The following is a 19,111-nucleotide window of genomic DNA, read 5'->3' on the forward strand; positions in this document are numbered from 1 at the left end:
CCCGTCTCAGCATCGCCAGACCTCACGGAGGTCTGCCTGAGCAAACTCGTAGAAAAAGGACCATCGGGAAGGGGCTGAGAGACAGGTGCATACCCGGGCCTCTGGGGGCCCCTGCAGGCAGGCCCGGTTGCCACCTTCCCCGTCTCAGCTTTGCCGGACCTCACGGAGACCTGCCTGAGCAAACTTAGAGAAAAAGGACCATCGGGAAGGGACTGAGAGGCAGGTGTGTACCAGGGCCCCTGGAGGCCCCTGGGGGCCCCGGTGGGAGGGGCCCGGGTGCCACCTTTCCCATCTCAGCTTCGCCGAACCTCACGGAGGTCTGCCTGAGCAAACTCAGAGAAAAAAGACCATCGGGAAGGGGCTGAGTGGCAGGTGCGTACCTGTGCCCCTGGGGCCCCAGTGGGCGGGCTCTGGTGCCGCCTTCCCCCGTCTCAGCATCACCGGATCTCACGGAGGTCTGATTTAGTAAAAAAATCAGAGAAAAAGGACCATTGGCAAGGGGCTGGGAGGCAGGAGCATACCCAGGCGCCTAGGGGCCCCGCCGGGCATGCCCGGGTTCTGCCTTCCCCTGATTCAGAATCGCTGGACCTCACAGAGGTCTGACTGACCCTCTCCCTAGTAATCCAGAGGAATATTACCCCCCTTTCTTGTAATCCGTGCACACGAGGTGACAGATGGGACCCAAGGCGCAAAAGTACCTGACTTCCTGGAGCCCTCGCTGGACTCCGGGAGGCAAATGGCACCTCATAGGGACTTCCAGGGTAGTTCAGCCATCTGGTCGCCCCATAGGAAAGCATTGTGGGTGACCAGGTGGCCGAGGGGATCCGGGCGACCAGATAGCCGGGCACCAAAGGGAAGCCATCTGGTCACCCTGTGCCCCAACGAAAGACTGAGCGGGCGCTGGGGCATGGGGGACAGGAGGCCCAGGGCCCCAGCTGGGCCCCAGCCATGGAGGCTGAAAGGGGGACCTGACAGGCCCTTCGACCCGGTGCCCACGGACACCTTGACAAGCAGGGGAGGCCTGCATGAGACCGATGGACCCCTGTCCTGGGCCCTTAGTGGAACAGCAGCCCGGGGGACTGGGCCCAGGGCCGGAGAAACCAACCCGGGGCCCGGCCGGGCCCCTGGACCCAGACAGGGCTCCCAGGCCCAGAGGCACAGGGGAAGCCTCCCCGGGCCTGCCGGACACCATAGTAGCAAAATGCCTATGCACACATGAACAACAATCTTGAACATTCGTTTTATGAATATGAACAGAGAAATAGTATGAGAACAAAGACAGCAATAATCGTTGTTGCTGTCTTTGTTCTCACACTTTTTCTCTGTTCATATTCATAATACGAATGTTCAAGATTGTTGTTCATGTGTGCATAGGCATTTTGCTACTAGTTATTGGTGTGTCTCGCATGACACACTTTTGAGCGGTTTCGGGTTTTCCCGCTTGCCAGTTGCACCATATAGACACTTTGAAGTGTACACACACCTTTGCGTATACTATAGGCTGAGCGCCTGGTAGTTCTCTGAGAACCAATTGACCCTTTGTAGCGGAGTTATACTGCCGGACACCATCCCGGGCACCCTGCCATGCAGCAGGACCAAGGACGAAGTCCGGGGTGGGGAGGCCCACAGGGACCCCAGATGGAGCTCCTGAGCCCAGCCAAGCAAGGGGAGGCTCCCCGGGCACAACAGATCCCCGACCCAGGCCTTTGGCAGTGCATCAGGCTGGGGTACAGGGCCCAGGGCCAGAGCACCCAACCCAGGGCCCGGCTGGGCCTCTGGACCCAGCCGGGGCTCCCAAGCCCAGAGGCGCAGGGGAAGCCACCCCGGGCCCTCCAGACCCCGCCCCGGGCACCCTGCCACGCAGCAGGACCAAGGACAGAGCCCGGGGTGGGGAGGCCGCCTTCCCCAGGGCCCTCAGGGACCCCAGATGGAGCTCCTGAACCCAGCCAAGTTTGGGGAAGCTCCCCAGGCACAACGGAACTCTGTCCCGGGCCCTTGGCAGTGCGGCAGGCAGGGCCCAGAGCAGGAGCACCCGACCCGGGGCCTGGCGGGGCCCTGGACCCAGCCGGGGCTCCCAAGCCTGGAGGCACATGGGAAGCCTCCCTAGGCCCTTCAGACCCTGTCCTGGGCACCCTGCCATGCAGCAGGACCCAGGACAGAGCCCGAGGTGGGGAGGCCGCCCTCGCCAGGCCTTCAGGTGCCCCGGATGGAGCTCCTGAACCCAGCCAAGCACGGGGAGGCTCCCCGGCACAACGGAACCCTGTTCTGGGCCCTTGGCAGTGCAGCAGGCTGGGAACAGGGCCGGAGCACCCGACCTGGGGCCCAGCGGGGCCCCTGGACCCTTCCGGGGCTCCCAAGCCCAGAGGCGCATGGGAAGCCTCCCCGGGCCTGCCAGACCCCGTCCCGGGCACCCTACCATGCAGCAGGACCGAGGATAGAGCACGGGATGGGGAGGCCGCCCTCCCCGGGCCCTCAGGGGCCCCAGCCAGAGCTCCTGAACCCAGCCAAGCAAGAGGAGGCTCCCCAGGCACAACGGACCCCTTTCCCAGGCATTTGGCAGAGCAGCAGGCTGGGGGACAGGGCCCAGGGCCTGGGGCACCCGACCCTAGACACAGCGGGCCCTGGACACAGCCGGGGCACCCAGAGGCGCAGGGGAAGCCTTCCCGGGCCCACCGGGCACCCTGCCAAGCAGCAGGACCGAGGACAGAGCACAGGATGGGGAGGCCGCCCTCCCCCGGCCCTCTATGGTGCCCTGTCCGGAGCTCCTGAACCCAGCCAAGCAAGGGGAGGCTCCCCAGGCACAACAGAACCTAGTCTCAGGCCTTTGGCAGAGCGGCAGGCTGGGGGACAGGGCCCAGGGACTGGAGCACCCGACTCTAGAGCCTGCAGTGCCCCTGGACCCAGCCGGGGCTCCCAGGCCCAGATGCGCAGGGGAAGCCTCCCCGGGTCCACCGGACCCCGTCCCGGTCAACCTGCCACACAGCAGGACCGACAGCGGAACCTGGGGTGGGGAAGCTGCCCTCCCCAGGGCCCCTGGACTCAGGCCATCCGGGGGAGGCTCCCCAGGCCTGCCGGACCCCATCCAGGGCAGCCTGCTACGCGGCCGGCCCAGGGACGGACCCAGAGCTGGGGCAGCATCCTGGGCTGCCGGCTGAGGACCGCTAGGCCAAGAGGGGTCCCAGAGTACTTTGTCCCTAGTAATCCGGAGGAAGGCTACCCCTCTTTCTGGGATTCCGTGCACACCGAGTGATGAAGGGGAGTCAGGGCGCGGATGCGCCCGACCTCCTGGAGCCCTTGCAGGGATCGGGGAGGCAAATGGCACCTCATCGGCACTTCCAGGGAAGTTCAGCCATCTGGTCTCCTCATTGGAAAGCATTGGGTGCGACCAGATGGCCGAGGGGAAAGGTGCGACCAGATGGCCGGGACCGAAGGGACTCCCTGCTTCCCAACCCGAGCCTTCGTGGTAGGGCTCCTGCCTGCCCATGCAGGGCAGGGCTCAGGGGCTCTACTTCCCAGGGACTCAGGGACCCCAGCTGGGCCTCAGGCACAGGGAGGACCACCGGAACTCTAGGGCCAGGACGCCCGGGGGAGGACTGCCCGGCACCCATGGAGCCCATCTTGGGCACTTTCGCATGCCATTGGTCTGGAGGAGGGAGCCCCGGACGCCCGGGGGAGGACTGCCTGGGACTCATGGAGCCCATCCCGGGCACTCGTCCACGCCGTTGGCATGGAGGAGGGAGCCCCGGATGCCCGGGGGAGTACTGCCCAGGACCCATGAAGCCCGCCCCGGGCACTCGGCCACGCCGTTGGCCTGGAGGAGGGAGCCTGGGACCCCCGGGGGAGGACTGCCCGGGACCCATGGAGCCTGTCTCGGGCACTCAGCCATGCCGTTGGCCTGGAGGAGGGAGCCCTGGATGCCCGGGGGAGGACAGCCCGGGACCCATGGAGCCCGTCCTGGGCACTCGGCCATGCCGTTGGTCTGGTGGAGGGAGCCCCGGAGGAGGACTGCCTGGGACCCATGGAGCCCGTCCCGGGCACACGGCCATGCCGTTGGCCTCGAGGAAGGAGCCCCGGACGCATGGGGGAGGACTGCCCGGGACCCGTGGAGCTTGTCCCGGGCACTCAGCCACACCGTTGGCCTGGAGGAGGGAGCCCCGGACGCCCGGGGGAGGACTGACCGGGACCCATGTAGCCCGTCCTGGGCACTCAGCCATGCCGTTGGCCTGGAGGAGGGAGCCCCGGATGCCCGGGGGAAGACTGCCCGGGACCCATTGAGCCCGAACCAGGCATTTTGTCACGCCGTTGGCCTGGAGCCCCCCTGGACGGAGGAGAGGTGTTGTCTGAGCATAGCCCATCTCGTCACCGGCAGAGAACCGCCAGCCCGGGAGGGGTGTCCGGGCATACCCTGCCCCTAGTAATCCGGAGGAAGACTACCCTTCTTTCTTGGAACCCGCACGTACAGAGTGACGGAGGGGACACAGGGCGCGGAGGCGCCCGACCTCCTGGAGCCCTCGCTGGGATCAGGGAGGCAAATGGCACCTCATCAGGACTTTCTGGGAAGACAGGCCATCCGGTCACCCCATTGGAAAGCATTGCGTCCGAACAGATGGCCGATGGGAAAGGTTCGGGTAGCAAATGTTATGGGACCCCTCAGGTCTTAATCAGGCAGGGAAAGGAGGGGAATGGAATAACACAATGAAGAAAACAATTTTCCCTTAATGGCCACACAAATCTGATGCAAATATGTCTCTAATTAATAATGAGATATTGGTGACAAAGGCACAATAATCTATTTAATTCTTTCAAAAGTTATGAATTTTATTTCATTTTTTCTTAATTATCATTGCTTTTTATGTATAGAAATTTCTTTACTAATTTTTCACAAATAAAAAATTACAATTTTAAAAAAAGAGTTTTTTCACACATTGACTTTTTTAAATAGAATAGAGAAAAACGTGAAAAAAGAAAGCATAGTAAAATACATACAATACATTGCTATATACAAAACTAATTTCTTATACATTTACACACAAATCATTATGGCCCTGGTAATAAACAATCCATCACAACATTCTCACACATTCACAACATTCAAAACATTCTCACCCTATCTACATGCATCACCACACCATCTGCAACAAGGAAGTTAAATCGTGAATACAGGTCTCAAGGTTAAATGTGAGACCCCGCACTTGGTCGACGCGCGTTTCGGCGGCTCAAGGCCACCTTCTTCAGGACCTCTTCCAGTAAAATCAACCCAGGTATCCAGGGGACATGAAAGGACTACATTTTAAAGGCTCAGGGGAGATTTCTGTAATAATATCCTGCATTTGTTTTGGGTTTCCTAATTTGTACGTCTTTCAGTATGGTATTCCCTATGGAGGATGTTCAAAAAGTCACGTGAAACCTCTTCATGTAGCAAAATCATTGCATTCTCTTCAGCTCTGTAAGCTGGCTAGTATTTCCATAATGTCTTTTATGTGCAGCTTCTTTTCCAATTGTACGTGAGTAGACGCCTACCAATACCTCCCAGTGTCCTGGCCTCAAAAAGTATATACATCCCGGCGTGTCCTTCTCCTAGTATGCCAGATGTCCAGGACCGAAAGAAATCCCAGCTGCCCACCCGAGCCTTCACAGAAGGGCTCCTTCCCCACCTGCCCTTGTAGGGCTTCGGAGCTGCAGGGCTCGGGGGCTGCAAGGCTCGGGGCTGCAGGGCTCCGGGGCTGCAGGGCTCCGGGGCTGCAGGGCTCCGGGGCTGCAGAGCTTCGGGGCTGCAGGGCTCCGGGGCTGCAGGGCTCCGGGGCTGCAGAGCTTCGGGGCTGCAGGGCTCGGGGGCTTCAGGGCTCGGTGGCTGCAGGGCTCTGGGGCTGCAGGGCTCCGGGGCTGAAGGGCTATGGGGCTGCAGGGCTCACGGGGGCTCCGAAACCCCACGCTGGGCCTCAGGAATGGGGAGGCCCGCAAGCGCTCCTGGGGCCCAGCCGCCCGGGAGTGGACTGCCCGGGAGCCTTGCAGGTCTCCGGGGCGGGGAGATCAGGGAGTCTGCCCAGGCACGAGGGACCCCTGTCCCGGGCACATGGACCCTCAGAACGTGCCCTTGTTTTCGACACTTTCTTCCCCAAATTCTGCGTAGTGTGTGTAGTGGTGCTACGCAAACTATGCCCAGCCCTAGTGTTTCCTCATCAACTCTAAATCTCTTTAATATAGCCATCTTAATCTTTTGTAACGGAGCTGTGCTAGAAAGATTTGCGGATTGATTTGCCGCCTGCCCTGTGTCTCTGTAACTAACCAAGATGGCAAATAATGACCGCAGCAATCTGGGGCAAATTGCCAGCTTGAGCTGTCAGTTTAAAAATACTCCTTAGGGGGTACATTTTGTGAGAGCCATAGCAGGACCCTGCAGAGTCACACCTGTATTTTGCAGTAATGTGGCTGTCAGATGGATTTCGTTGTCTGATACTTATGGCTGATTTCCTTGATTTTTTACAGATTGTTGGAGGGGCAGATCAATTTTTGGTGGACCTCATAAATCATTCTAAAGCCCACTCAAACCTCTGCTGTCCCTTAACCAACTGTACTATGGCCTCAATTTTAACGGAGATAAGCATTTAAGGATCCTATTTCTGATATCATTTTTTTTTTGTAGGTTCGACCAGGTTCACCACAGAATTGGGACGGTAATTCTATTCCACAAGTAAAAGTCTAGGCTATCATAAAAAGGTGAAAAGAAAAAATATATAATAAGATAACTAGTAGAGTCATCTTCCTCCCTTCTACATTTCTATTCCTCATGTTTCCTACGTCCTTCTCCATCTCCTCTCTCTCTCCATAGTTCTCTCATTCTGGTGACATGTTGCTTCCTCAAAAACATCTCAAAAGAGTTTTTCTTAATGTTTTATACTCTTTCCTTCCTCTGTCTTTCTATTTTCTATTTCTCTGCTGCTTTTCTCACTTTCTCTTTCTTGTTTCCTAGATACTGCCATGTCCGGGTCCTTCTGCCAAAGTGATTAGAACTCCATACCGCCATTTAAGGCCTTAAACACGCACTAACCAGCTGGCCTGGTTGTCATGCTCCTGTATTTTATTTGAAATAACGTTTTTAATGTTATGGCTTTTATTAGTCCATAATTAATCCATATTGATTTGCATACATTACAGCTTGCTTATATGCAGACCAACCCTTAAAGCAAGTATTAACATAAAACAAATACACATTAAAACTCAATGTTAACAGAGCCTCTGTATGCTGATGAATGATTAGTGAGTGCATAGCAACATCATCTGGTCTTTTCAGGGAAAACATCTCTGGAGTAGCATAGTTCATCTTATTCAGACCCTTGATGCACCGCCTAATAATGATTGTTCCTACCAGATCATCTGTATGGAATGTGCAGGCATGAAATAACATGTTTCACAATGGTTTTCTTGTTGCTCTTGTGGGTTTACTAGTCTGGAGCCATTGGGCCTGATTTAGAGTTTGGTGGACAGGTTACTCCTTCAGAAACTTGACGGATATCCTGGACACATTATTGCATGTACCATAGCTATACATGCACTTGTAATAAGGCAGATGGATATCTGTCACATTTGTGACAGAGTAATCCATCCTCCAGACTCTAAACCAGGCCATTTATTTGTGTTCTCTTTAGCAGAAATGCACCGTATGCAGCCATTTCCAACCACATCTTCGAGGGTGTGAAATGATCTACTTTTTATATGAACCTCCATAATCAGCATGGGTTTTACATATATCTAACCCAACAGAAGAACTGTGCACAGTTGAATCACATCTTCTGTAGCTTTCAGTCCGAATTCTAGTGGGAATGGTGGCCTAGAGTAAGATTTTTCTCAGAAAATGATTTTCTACCATATAGGACCGAGGACACTCGAGCCCTGTTGCACAAAGGAGGAAGATGATTTAAGGGGTACTATACCACCGAAAAGGGATTTATTACGCATAAAAAAAGTTAAACAGGAAGCTAAACTTCTTGCTTGTTAAAAGTCACATAAGTCTGGAAAGCACAACCCTGATGAAGTCCATAGAGGATGAAATGTGTTGGCTGGGCTGACTGGAACATTTAATGTATTGAAAAATCAATAAAAGTTGTTTACTGGACGCCTTCTTAAGACTCCTGACAACTGAATCTCATTTTTTGTTCATCATTGTTATATTTGTTAACATTTTTAACATTGGATTGCCTGAATTTGGGCCTGTAACAAAACAATGGTTGCAGTTTAAAACTGCACTCAGGCTCCAAGGCAGCCCTGGGACATGTTTTAGGGTGCCACTTAAGTGGGTGGCACAATGAGTGCTGTAGGACCATTGGTAGCATCAAATTACAGGCCATAAGGATATGGTATACCACGCTACAATAGACTTATAAGTGAATTAAATAGGCCAATTAGGTATATTTTCCAATCAAACCAAGTTTAGAGGATTGAGCCAAGCACTTTAGCACTTGTTATCAGTGTGTGGCAGGGTTGAAACGATGGGATGTAGGCCAGGTCGAGATATATAGGGTTTTATTTTCCCAAAGACTCTTTTTTGTCTGCTAGTCAGTCTTTGCTTGGCAAAAGTGATGGTATCCGTCATGGCTGTGGATCTGGATCACCCTGTAGAAGGAAAAGCTCGGGATTTGACGGTGCTTCAGGTGCTCGGGCCCCTGTTCTTGAAGATCCCGTACGGTCGTGAAGGATGGCATATATCAAAGGAAGAAAATAAAGAAGAATCAGGACACTTGTCCTTTACGCCCGTTTTTGTAAGGGACCGGGGGTGAGGGAATTGAATTCACCACACACACATAGTGCACTCTGTGTTGCGTACAAAAGAAGGGGTTCAAACTGGTGCTCGTGCGGGTGAATACTTTTAAAGGAAAACAAAAGAAAGGCTTTAAAGGATGGTGGAGTTTGGAGGTCCTTTAACATCAGGTGTGCGCTCCTTCCATCCCAACCACCCCGAGAACTTGCCCTGAACCTGTTCAAGCCACACTCCTCCAGGAGTGTGTCCGGGTGGCTCACAGTGTTGTTGGCCTCCTGGCTTTATTTTCCGGAATCCATTCTTCCTGCTGGAGGGGGACAAGAGTTGGGGATAAAGGTATGGCAGACCACCAGTCTTCTTTTTGTTCTATCTTTTGGTCGAGGGACCCCACCCCATCACATTCCACCCCCCTGGATTCTCATGTTCGGGGAGAGGGGAGACCCCGAACAAAAAAATCGGCATTCCCATTGTCCTTCCCCTTTGGATGGTGAACCACAAAGGTAAACAAAACCAGCAGAGTACCCTGGGGTTCTGGGACTTGTTTCGGTACATCCATTGCAAGGGGGCATTAGCTTGAGCAGAGCGAAAGCTACGGTCTAATAACCAAAGATCTGGGGAGGTGAAGGCGGGAAGGGTTTCAGCTGCTGTTTCTGTATCCCTCCCTACTCTGTCTTGAAATAGAGAAAGGAACCGGGGATTATCAACCCCAAATATGATGTCCTCTGGAAGGGAATCCACCACCCCCACCTTTACAGTACATGGGCTTCTATTGGTTGGTACCATTGTGACCAGGGCCAGCAGGTAGGGTTTAATGTCCCCGTGCACACATCTTATATGGACCACGGTGTCTGGAATAATTTGAGTGGGTAGGATCATACTTCTCTAGGCCACTGACTGCTTGCACCCTGAGTCTAATAATGCTTTTACTATTTTACCGTTCATCTGCACACGTACATAGAAAGATGTCCCCATCTCTGTGGAGTATAGTAACCCCTTTGGGATGTACCCAAACTCCAGGGGCTCCTCAGTTGGTCTCTTTAACCCCATGGCTGCTAGGCGTTTTCCCGTCCTGCGCTGGGGATTATTATTTTACATTGTTTTATGACGAGCTGGCCTTGTCATCCGCGCACGGCAGGTAAGCGCCATGACGAGCCCAGCTCGTCATTAGCCTCGAAGGGGTTAAATGGCCCCAGTCTCCACAATAAAGCACTGGGGCCCTTTGAACTGGGGTATTTCCATACAAGCTGGTTTGATTTTAGGTAGGTCCATTAAGGGTTAAGGTTTCTTGTCAGTCTTTTGGGGCAGTGTCCCAGATCATAGTTCTGGGTTGGGCTCTTGAGTAATTTGCAGCCATTGCCACAGCTTGCTCGGCAGATAGATTGGAGTGTTGTTTAAGCCACCTCTTGGTTCCGTAGGGGAGGGCTTCCATGAATTGTTCCAGGTACACCCTGGTCATAATCTCATCCTTGGTACTAGTGGCCGGCTTTAACCACTTGTCCGCGGCTGTCTTAAGGCGGAAGAATAGCGTTTTGGGATTCTCCGTTGGTATTCCCCGTTCTTTTCGGAACCTTAATTTATAAGCTTCTGGGTCCAGACCAAGATGGTCGAGTATTACATCCTTAATTCTCTGATATGGGGTATCCCCGTAGGATTGGCGACTTGGTATGTGAATTGTGCTTCTCCCGTTAGAAGGGGCACCAGGAAAAAGGGACATTTCTCCTCTGGCCACCCACACACCCGGGCCGCCCTCTCAAAATTCAACAAGAAAGCATTGGTGTCCTCCCCAGGTAAATACTTCTGGATGGCTATTCCAGAGGGGTTTGGTAGGGAGGGACGCCCTTCCACATGTCCCGAGGGGCTGGGGACCTGCCCAGCCTTCTGTAGGCTCTCAATATGGGCAGTGATCATGCTCTTAAAAACATCGCGGTCAGCCTGCGCCGAGGTCATCCGCCTCTCGATGGCCCATTCCAGCTTTTCCTGGCCTTTAATAAGGTGTTGGATAAGGGTATCCATCATGGGTTGACTGATGGATTGGGATGTCAATCCCACTTCTGACACCAGTTGTGGTGGGGTTGAAAGGATGGGACATAGGCCAGATCGAGATATATAGGGTTTTATTTTCCCAAAGACTCTTTTTTGTCTGCTAGTCAGTCTTTGTTTGGCAAAAGTGGCGGGATCCGTCGTGGCTGTGGATCTGGATCACCCTGTAGAAGGTGGAGTTCGGGATTTGACGGTGCTTCAGATGCTCAGGTCCGGGTTCTTAAAGATCCTGTCCGGTTGTGAGGGATGGCATATATCAATGGAAGAAAATAAAGAAGAATCAGGACACTTGTCCTTTACGCCCTTTTTTGTAAGGAAGTGAGGGAATTCACCACACACATACGCCGTATTTGTGTTTGCAGATTATTTTCCGGTCTACTGACATGAACCAATCAGCATACAGCACCTTGCGAGGTGTTGTCATGGGTTGTCTATCTGGTCCGCCCTTGTTTTTACCCTCCCTAGAGGCGGCGGAAATGCTTCTCCGAGTGTTTACGGCTTTTGTATTTAACCAATCAACACCGAGTATATCTGGTGAAACACTAATAGCGTTTCCTGTCTGGTCCGCAAACGTTCTTTGTATTGCGTCCAAGCAGAGTATTCACCACCTTCCCCTCGGCTCAGTTGAGCGACCGAGGCAACGACGGACAGGTGGGTGAATATGATCCGGGTCTTGCTACATGTCTCGCTTTTTAATTTAAAACGTCAGATACTTTTGATTATCATGGCGCTTTGCTTAGCTATAACTTTAAGGACTCTCTTTAACAACAGTTCTTTTTATCGCTTCCTAGTAACTTTTAAGAGCGCCTCTTAATTTTGAATTTGCAACATATGGGAGACACACTCTAAAAACAAAAATAAAAACACATGTTCAGGTTTCTCCACATGTGTTTCTCCCATATATATGAGTCAGGCTTCACCTAAAGATACTAGTGAGAGAGATATGCATGAGTATTCTCTCACTTTATTTAAGATGCTTAGTTACACACTTACCTGAAGCGCTTTCTCTGCACCCTTGACTCCAATTGAGTCCTTTCCTTTTCCTTCTTTTTTGCCATCAGCCATTGCCTATGTGTAGTATCACCTAAGGTATTTAATTATGCACTACATGTTGAGTTGCATATACATACTCCTTTTATTTTTCTTCCTCTTCCCCATAATTAGAGCGCGGCCTCTTTTACCTGAGCGAGTGCCAGGCGTGGTGAGGCCTTGTCCATAATCTATATGGGTGAGTCAACTGCACCAGAGTGTGGTTCATTGATTTAATTCATAAGACCGATGTTCCCTAGTATGTTTACATCTGTTATGTTTTGTGTATATTTCTTTTTTCTTTTGTCCTCAGGAGAGGTTGTATCACAACTACGTAAGACCACCAGAGTGTCACAGATTATTGGTAGGTCTCCATTTTGTTTATGATTCACTGTTGCAGTAGTGTACATTGCAGGTCCTGATGAAAGCCTGGTAAGGCTGAAACATGTTGACCATTTAAGTTCTACAATTGATAGTAAACATTATTTTCATACTATCTTCACTCTTCTTTTAACCATGCCGTTATGTTGGTCACCCCCAATAAAGCAGTTCTTTTGCCATCATAACGGGCATTTTAAAATATTATCACACTTATTTTTCACAATCATTTGAGCACTGCAACTTTTTCCCTTCAGCCTTCTAATACCTTCTGCTGGCTGTCCTGCTCACTGGTGGATCCAATACTAGTGCTCCTCGTAAACGAAATGATGAGGTGTCTAGTGGATACCAGTTTCCACTTTATCCCAGATGACGAGGTTCCGCCAACGTGTGGGCTGATGGGCACTTTTTCTCTTTGTTGTTCTCTCTCTCCTCTGTACAAACCTTTTTCATACACTACAATTGAGTGTTAAGAATTTTCATAGCCTTTTCTAGAGACCCTTGGCATCCTTTGTGTATTGGTATATAGTTTTCGGGGGGATAGGATGCAAGCCGGTCTATAAATAACTTTCCCCTTGGACCCCTCTCAAATTCTGTTCTTTTTTGCTAAAACATTGTAGGTTATCCCTTTATAAGTGCCCCTACCACCAAAGTCGAATTTGGGCAAATTTGTACTTTTTAAAAGCAGTTCTGCCATGAAGGGCAGTTGCCAAACTGATCTCAGGCTTCAGTAATGCACACATGCAAGTAGAGAACAAGCAGCTGACCTCTATACAGTTAGAAAGCACACCACACACTGCACACAAATGAAAATAAGTAAAAAGAAACCAGCAGAGGTTATTATCTTACCTTTAAATTATTGCAAACAGGCACGGAATAGGACAGCTTTTCAGCTGTGAGTCTCGAGAGTTGCTTTGAATAGGAAAAACAGCATGGAAAAGCCTTACGCAAAAATAGGACAGTTGATAAGGGTCAAAGGTAGAGTTCTGCATTTAGCAGCTTAGCAGGGCTAAGGGCAAGGTTTGCTTTGACACTTCGACCTCTGAAAAAAAAATCTGAAAGAAGAGATGACAGCGCAGGGAGAGAAAGAGAAGCTTTGCTTACTATTTTTTGGAAAAAAAAGTTTTGCACAGTTATATGAACAGAAGGAAAGATAGTGGTGTATTTGGGCCCTGAGTAGAGAATAGCCCTGCCATGTATATAAAAATGATGGTTTTAGCTTAAAGATTACTGTGCAAGGGCTGAGATAAGGAGGAAATGGGATTTAGTTTGCATTCATTCGCCCTCATGTTACACTAGTACAATTGCTAAAGGAATTGGTAGTTGGTTATTAATGTTTTCTAGCTAGCTCAATGTGCTATTTACATCCTATAAGTTTGTTTTGTGCCCAGTTGGCACAAATAGGGGTAGATAGTGTCAACAGAAGGTCACCAGTTTCAGGTTTCTTACTGTCAAAATGAAGGAAAGGAGGTTAGCTCCTGTGCAAAGTAAGGGTGAGAAAATTGATGTTTTCTCTCTCTTTTGAGCCTGTCTAAGCTGTCTAGGAAATGGCCATGAGACATTCAATGGGCTATTCAGTAATACTGTTAGATTTAATAAAATGAATAAAAAAATATGTCATGTTACTGCCCATCCTGTTTGATGAAATTATGAAAGGATGAGTAGTCTAGATTGTTTTTCCCTCATTTGACCTTTAGGGGGAACTATATGTTATTCTCATACTACATACAGTTTTGCAAGGGCACTGCTAGTCTTTTATTAGCTGGTCTGTGTAAATAAGCTGACAGCCCTTATTAGAGCTGGTGAATAGGGTTTTTTTTCTTTGAAAATGATGTTGCATAGTCTGGATCTGAAAAGTATAATGTCAGGAAGAGACCCATGTGATCCTATGCAAACATTTTTGAAGGAAAATATTGTTTTATAGGATTTTGTTTTGTTACAACATGTTCTGCTGGAGAAATTTATGTACCCTCTATGTTGAGATTTTCTTTTAGTTATTTATCTAATACGAATCCCTGTTAATTTAGCAGTTTTAGATTTTCCCGCTGCACCTATAACATAAAAGCATGACCCTAAGTGTAAAATGTAGATGCTTTTATTAAAAAAATCATTTTAGAAGTGTCTGCAGTCCTGTACAAGTAATGCAAGGTCTATGAGTAAAAGTGTAGAACATTTCTTTTTTTTCTTGAGGTTCTTCAGAAGAATAATACAGGAATACACAAATGTAAGAATTTTGAGTGTGTCTGTATTTTTTTTCTTTTTTCTCAGAATTTTGTAAATGAACACAGACTCCTTGGCTGCTTGGGATTGGGAGAAACTAATCAAATAATGTAACATACTACTCTTGCAAGTTCACCAAAGGTTTCTTTTATACTTGGCAATAGGTCTAGGGTGTTTTTTTACTCTCAGATAGATGGAAGTGGTTCTTGGGTGCCTTGCAAATGTATGGGGCGCCCCAAGACTAAGGAAGTATTCTGAGACTATCCTCTCTGTTGATAGATTATTTGTATGCTTTGCCTAAAGACCTTTTGTTCTGTCCACCAATAGATATTTGCTGCCCTACAATCATTGCCAGAGGGGCCCAGACAGCAGATCCACACTGGGGAGTCAGCACCAGTCCAGCTTGAAGCCAAGGTGAAGGTAACCAGCACAGGCATTGCTGGCAACTAGGACCTCAGTGAAGGTAGAAAGCCGAAAGCACTGGGACGTGAAGTGTGTACCCCTGCTACTGTCTTGGGGGAAAGACGTGGTCACAAATCAGAATGGAGAAATGATCTTTTGTGTATCCGGTTTTTGATGCCCAGCTGATAGTCACAGACCGACCAGAACGGCAAGGAGGCTTTTGCTTGAGGTGACCCCCTTTGAAATAAGGGTTGCTTCAGGTACTTCAGCATCACGCCCCTGAATACAGGTCCCAAAGTGAATGAAAGTTTACAACTTTGTTGTTTATTTTGATCAAGAGATACCTGGGCACACTGGGTACAATCTGTGGCCCCAACAAAAGAGCAGTGCGCCAGCAGAGTAATACAGAAGTTAAGGAAGGACTTGAGATTAGGGTACTGGTGCTATGCCCTTGGTACCTGTTAGATTAAAATGAACAAAACTGGTGCACGGCCTGAGACACTGGACTGGATTGTTGCAGGTTTTTGCCCGGGAAGGTGATTGCCCTATCCTGAAAGAAAGACTTTTTCTTCTCAAACTGGGCCATGATTGTTTTCTTGGGTTGTGAGTTGTGCAGCTCCCTGTGAGGCTCAAACGGACACAGGGAGAAGACTCCCCTCTGGTTGGTTGTACAGCGGCTTCAATTTCCCAAGGACTTCTTTTTGTTAGCAATGTACCCCTTTGGTCATCCCATTTTTGTGGAGGAGCAGCCCTTTGCGGCTCCTCATCCTAATTCCCATGGTCCCGTTTGGTCCTCCTGGTCCCCTGTGGCCAAGGAGGTTTTTGTAATGATCCTTGTATTTTATTTAATATTTGCATTAGGAATAATGTTTATTCTGCAAGCGAAACGTTTTGTGAGTAGTTCGATAAATTCTTCTTTGCCCTCCTCCTAAAGTATATTGATTGATACTCTAGCTCTCATGAAAAGAACACTGGAAAAGTTGATTGAAAATGTTTTTTATTAGATATGTGTTGTTGACTATTCTGAAATTGAAATAGATGGTCACTGAAATACATAGGAGTCCCGAGACATAGAATTGGACTGGATGGTTTTGGGATTTGCTTTCTGCTTGGGGTTGAAAAAATATTGATAGTTCTGTTTGTGATAATAGTCATTACTCTCTCCTGCTATCTGTATGACCCAATGCTCTGTTCCATTTGTGCTTCTGTCTATACCTTATATGTGCCCATTTAATAATATTTAGAATGAAAAATGCCCACCTAGCAATGGATCAGAATATTGATGAATTTATGAGAATAAATGTGCAAAATATTTTCTATGTTCCATCTAGATATTAGGATTGTCTTTAGCTCATGCTAAAAGGACCGTCTGTTAAAGTTTGCTGGAATTGCTGTTAGCATGAGCTACAGCCATGTTGTTCTGTGGCAGCCATTTTAGTTAACCATGTGCTCACCATGTGCTTTCTCCCTCTTCCAGAGCCTTGCACATGCTCAGAAAGACCTGTAGCTGCCAGAATGCACCTGCTACCAGTGTTCCCCGGAAGCCGCGCGGCTGGGCGCCCGCGCACATCAGTGCCCCCGAGCGCGCACTGCTGTGTGTGTGGCGCGCACACACATCTCTGAAAGCATTCGCGCCACTGAAGCAGCGCAAAAAAACGGCATTTCTAGAGGCATTTAGAAAGTGCTCGCTCCAGGAGCACTTGCTAAATTCCTTTTGTTTTCCAGAGTGTGGCTGTGGGACTCATCGTGTGCTTTTGTTTAAAGCATTCGTGTTAATTGCAGAGCCCATCACGAGCAGCGATTAACATGAATGCTTTAAACAAAAGCTCACGATATGCCCTTCAGCCACACTCTGGAGAACAAAAGAAATGTGTTCATACGTTCACTTTGAATTCAACGGATGTGCGTCGGTTTTGGGAAGGCAATAATCGTATTCAATATTTGTCCAGTCAGCAAGTTGCTTTACTCAAGGTATGCGGTGGTAATCTCCGAACGGATGACCATCAGATGAAATTGCGAGTGTTAGGTGATGCTTCATTAACTCTTTGATGGCTCCAGTGATGTGCAAAACCCACATGCGCATGGCTCATTGGAAATGCCCAGGCCTCCTGTACCGAATCTTACAGGTTTTTTTCCGTCAGGGAATACGAATCCGTCAATTTATCAAGGACTTAACTCTGTTGTTCTTACTGAGGCCTGTCTGTATTGGTATTCCGACTCTTAATGTTGTGCAATGGGATAACTTCTAAATGACAGGCTCACGTGCACATTAGTGTTTGTTACTTAGTTCAGGAGCATCATCTGCCTAAGATTACTTTTTAATCTAGTATCTTACCAGATGTGCGAAGTAAGAACATGACAGTTTTTGGTCCCATGATGTAAAAACGAGGCTGCTGTTTGAAAGATAACTTTGTAATATGAATCTTGTTTTAAAATGCATATTCGTTTAGTGCGCCTTGAGGGTTCACTTACCACCTCAGAGTGAGCTTGCATTGCCTTTTTTTCGCATTTGAAGTACATTATAGAATAATTTCGCTAGCATTCATGCATACTGTTTAAAGTAGTAATCACGTAAAATTTTTACTTATTTGATTCGCCTCGACCCTTGTTGTCTAATCTGTTAACATAAATCAAATATAAACATTATAGTTAAGCCTTCTAAACACTTCCTTGCACCCTTTCTCATTTGGGACATGAAGGCAACTTTGTGTGGCTCCTGTGTAAAAAATATTCCAGCATACTACCGAAAATCCTTTTTGAGGGGGTTCACCTTTTTATTAGTCTCTGGCAGCTTACAAAATACATAGGTGTGGCGTTTATGACTATGAGATCGTGTTAAACATCTGACCTTGAGACTCCTCCAACAAAATAGAAAATCTGCAGGGTCTTTATTAAATAATTTTAGTTTATAGACCCACCTCAGCCACCAGTGAATCCAGTAATCGTTCTGTAATGTTGACAACAGCTAGTAGTTCTGACACACTTAGTATTACTTGGAGACCTTAATATTAATTTAGATTCTTCATGCTCACCATGGGCTGATACATTTAGGGATATGTTGGTCCTTTTAAATTTCAGGCCTAGTCTCCCACTACCAACCTAAATGAAAGGCGACGCTTTTGATGTAATTTATTGCTACTGATTGCCACGCCTCTCAACCATATCCTTTAAGGGGGCCAGTCCGCTTTTGCTCACTTTTCTCCTGCTTTTTTAGCAAACAGTTAAAAAATGTGACTGCTTCCACACACTCAAAAGTACAGCAGTTAAAATCAAATTTCGAAGGAAGCACTAGTACAGCCGGTTCCAGCGCTAAAGTTGATGGAAGATTGACTCATACAATAATTTTGCTATAGCCAACTATGTGCATCTGTGGTCTATATAGCCAGTGGGTCTCCAGCCTTTTCTATAGTGCGAGCTGCTACTGCTCAAGAAAAATTCTTTAGCGTGAATAGCAAATTTAATGGCTGTAAAAGTAGCATCTTTTTACGTTAATCTAGCTATCAGTTTAAGGAGTATTATCAGCAATAACCACTCAAGCTGTTCAGGTGACTAAGCGCTTCAAAGGTATTTAGAAAACACTACCTTTTGTTTTCGTCTATTACCTCCACTAGTGCGTGGAATCACATCCTTTACTGCTTTCAAAAAGGAACTCTCACTCAGATGAATTTAACTTTATTTACAGCACCGCTCCTACCAGTGTAGGGTGGCAGAGCACTTTACATCACACTCCTTATACTGAGACAATTACTCATATGTGTGTAAATCTTTGTATAGGAAATGTTACATACGACAAATGACTACAAGGTGTTTGAGTGACATGACATCCATACTAGTACGCAGTATAGTTTAATAGTGATTGGTTTGGAGAAACACACTGAAATTTGAATGTAATATCATGATTGGGGGTTCTCTTTAATAAACAGAATTGATTTCTATTCAAATGAACCCTTTTTGCAAACATAGGGTAATCAGTCTGGGGAAAACATGAACGTTAATAGCTCACTGTTCTATTTTAGGATTTTGACTTATAAACTTAAAGTATCAAAAGGATCTCACTGACAAAAGCAGTAACCCATTGACCCATTTACATTATGTGCACTTTGTGATCTGGATGGTACATGTTATTTGCAGCAGGCACATTAGCCCTCTGTGCTACCTTTCCATTAGTCAAAACCTCCACTTGACAAAACTCCATCTATCTCTAGGAAGAACATTAATCACCGGAGTTATCATGGCATTTTTATTGTTGCCTAAAACTGCTAGCGGCCAGGCCTGCTCAGTGCTGTT

This window comes from Lissotriton vulgaris, chromosome 7 (genome assembly GCF_964263255.1).
Source record: "Lissotriton vulgaris chromosome 7, aLisVul1.2, whole genome shotgun sequence".
Classification (NCBI taxonomy): domain Eukaryota; kingdom Metazoa; phylum Chordata; class Amphibia; order Caudata; family Salamandridae; genus Lissotriton; species Lissotriton vulgaris.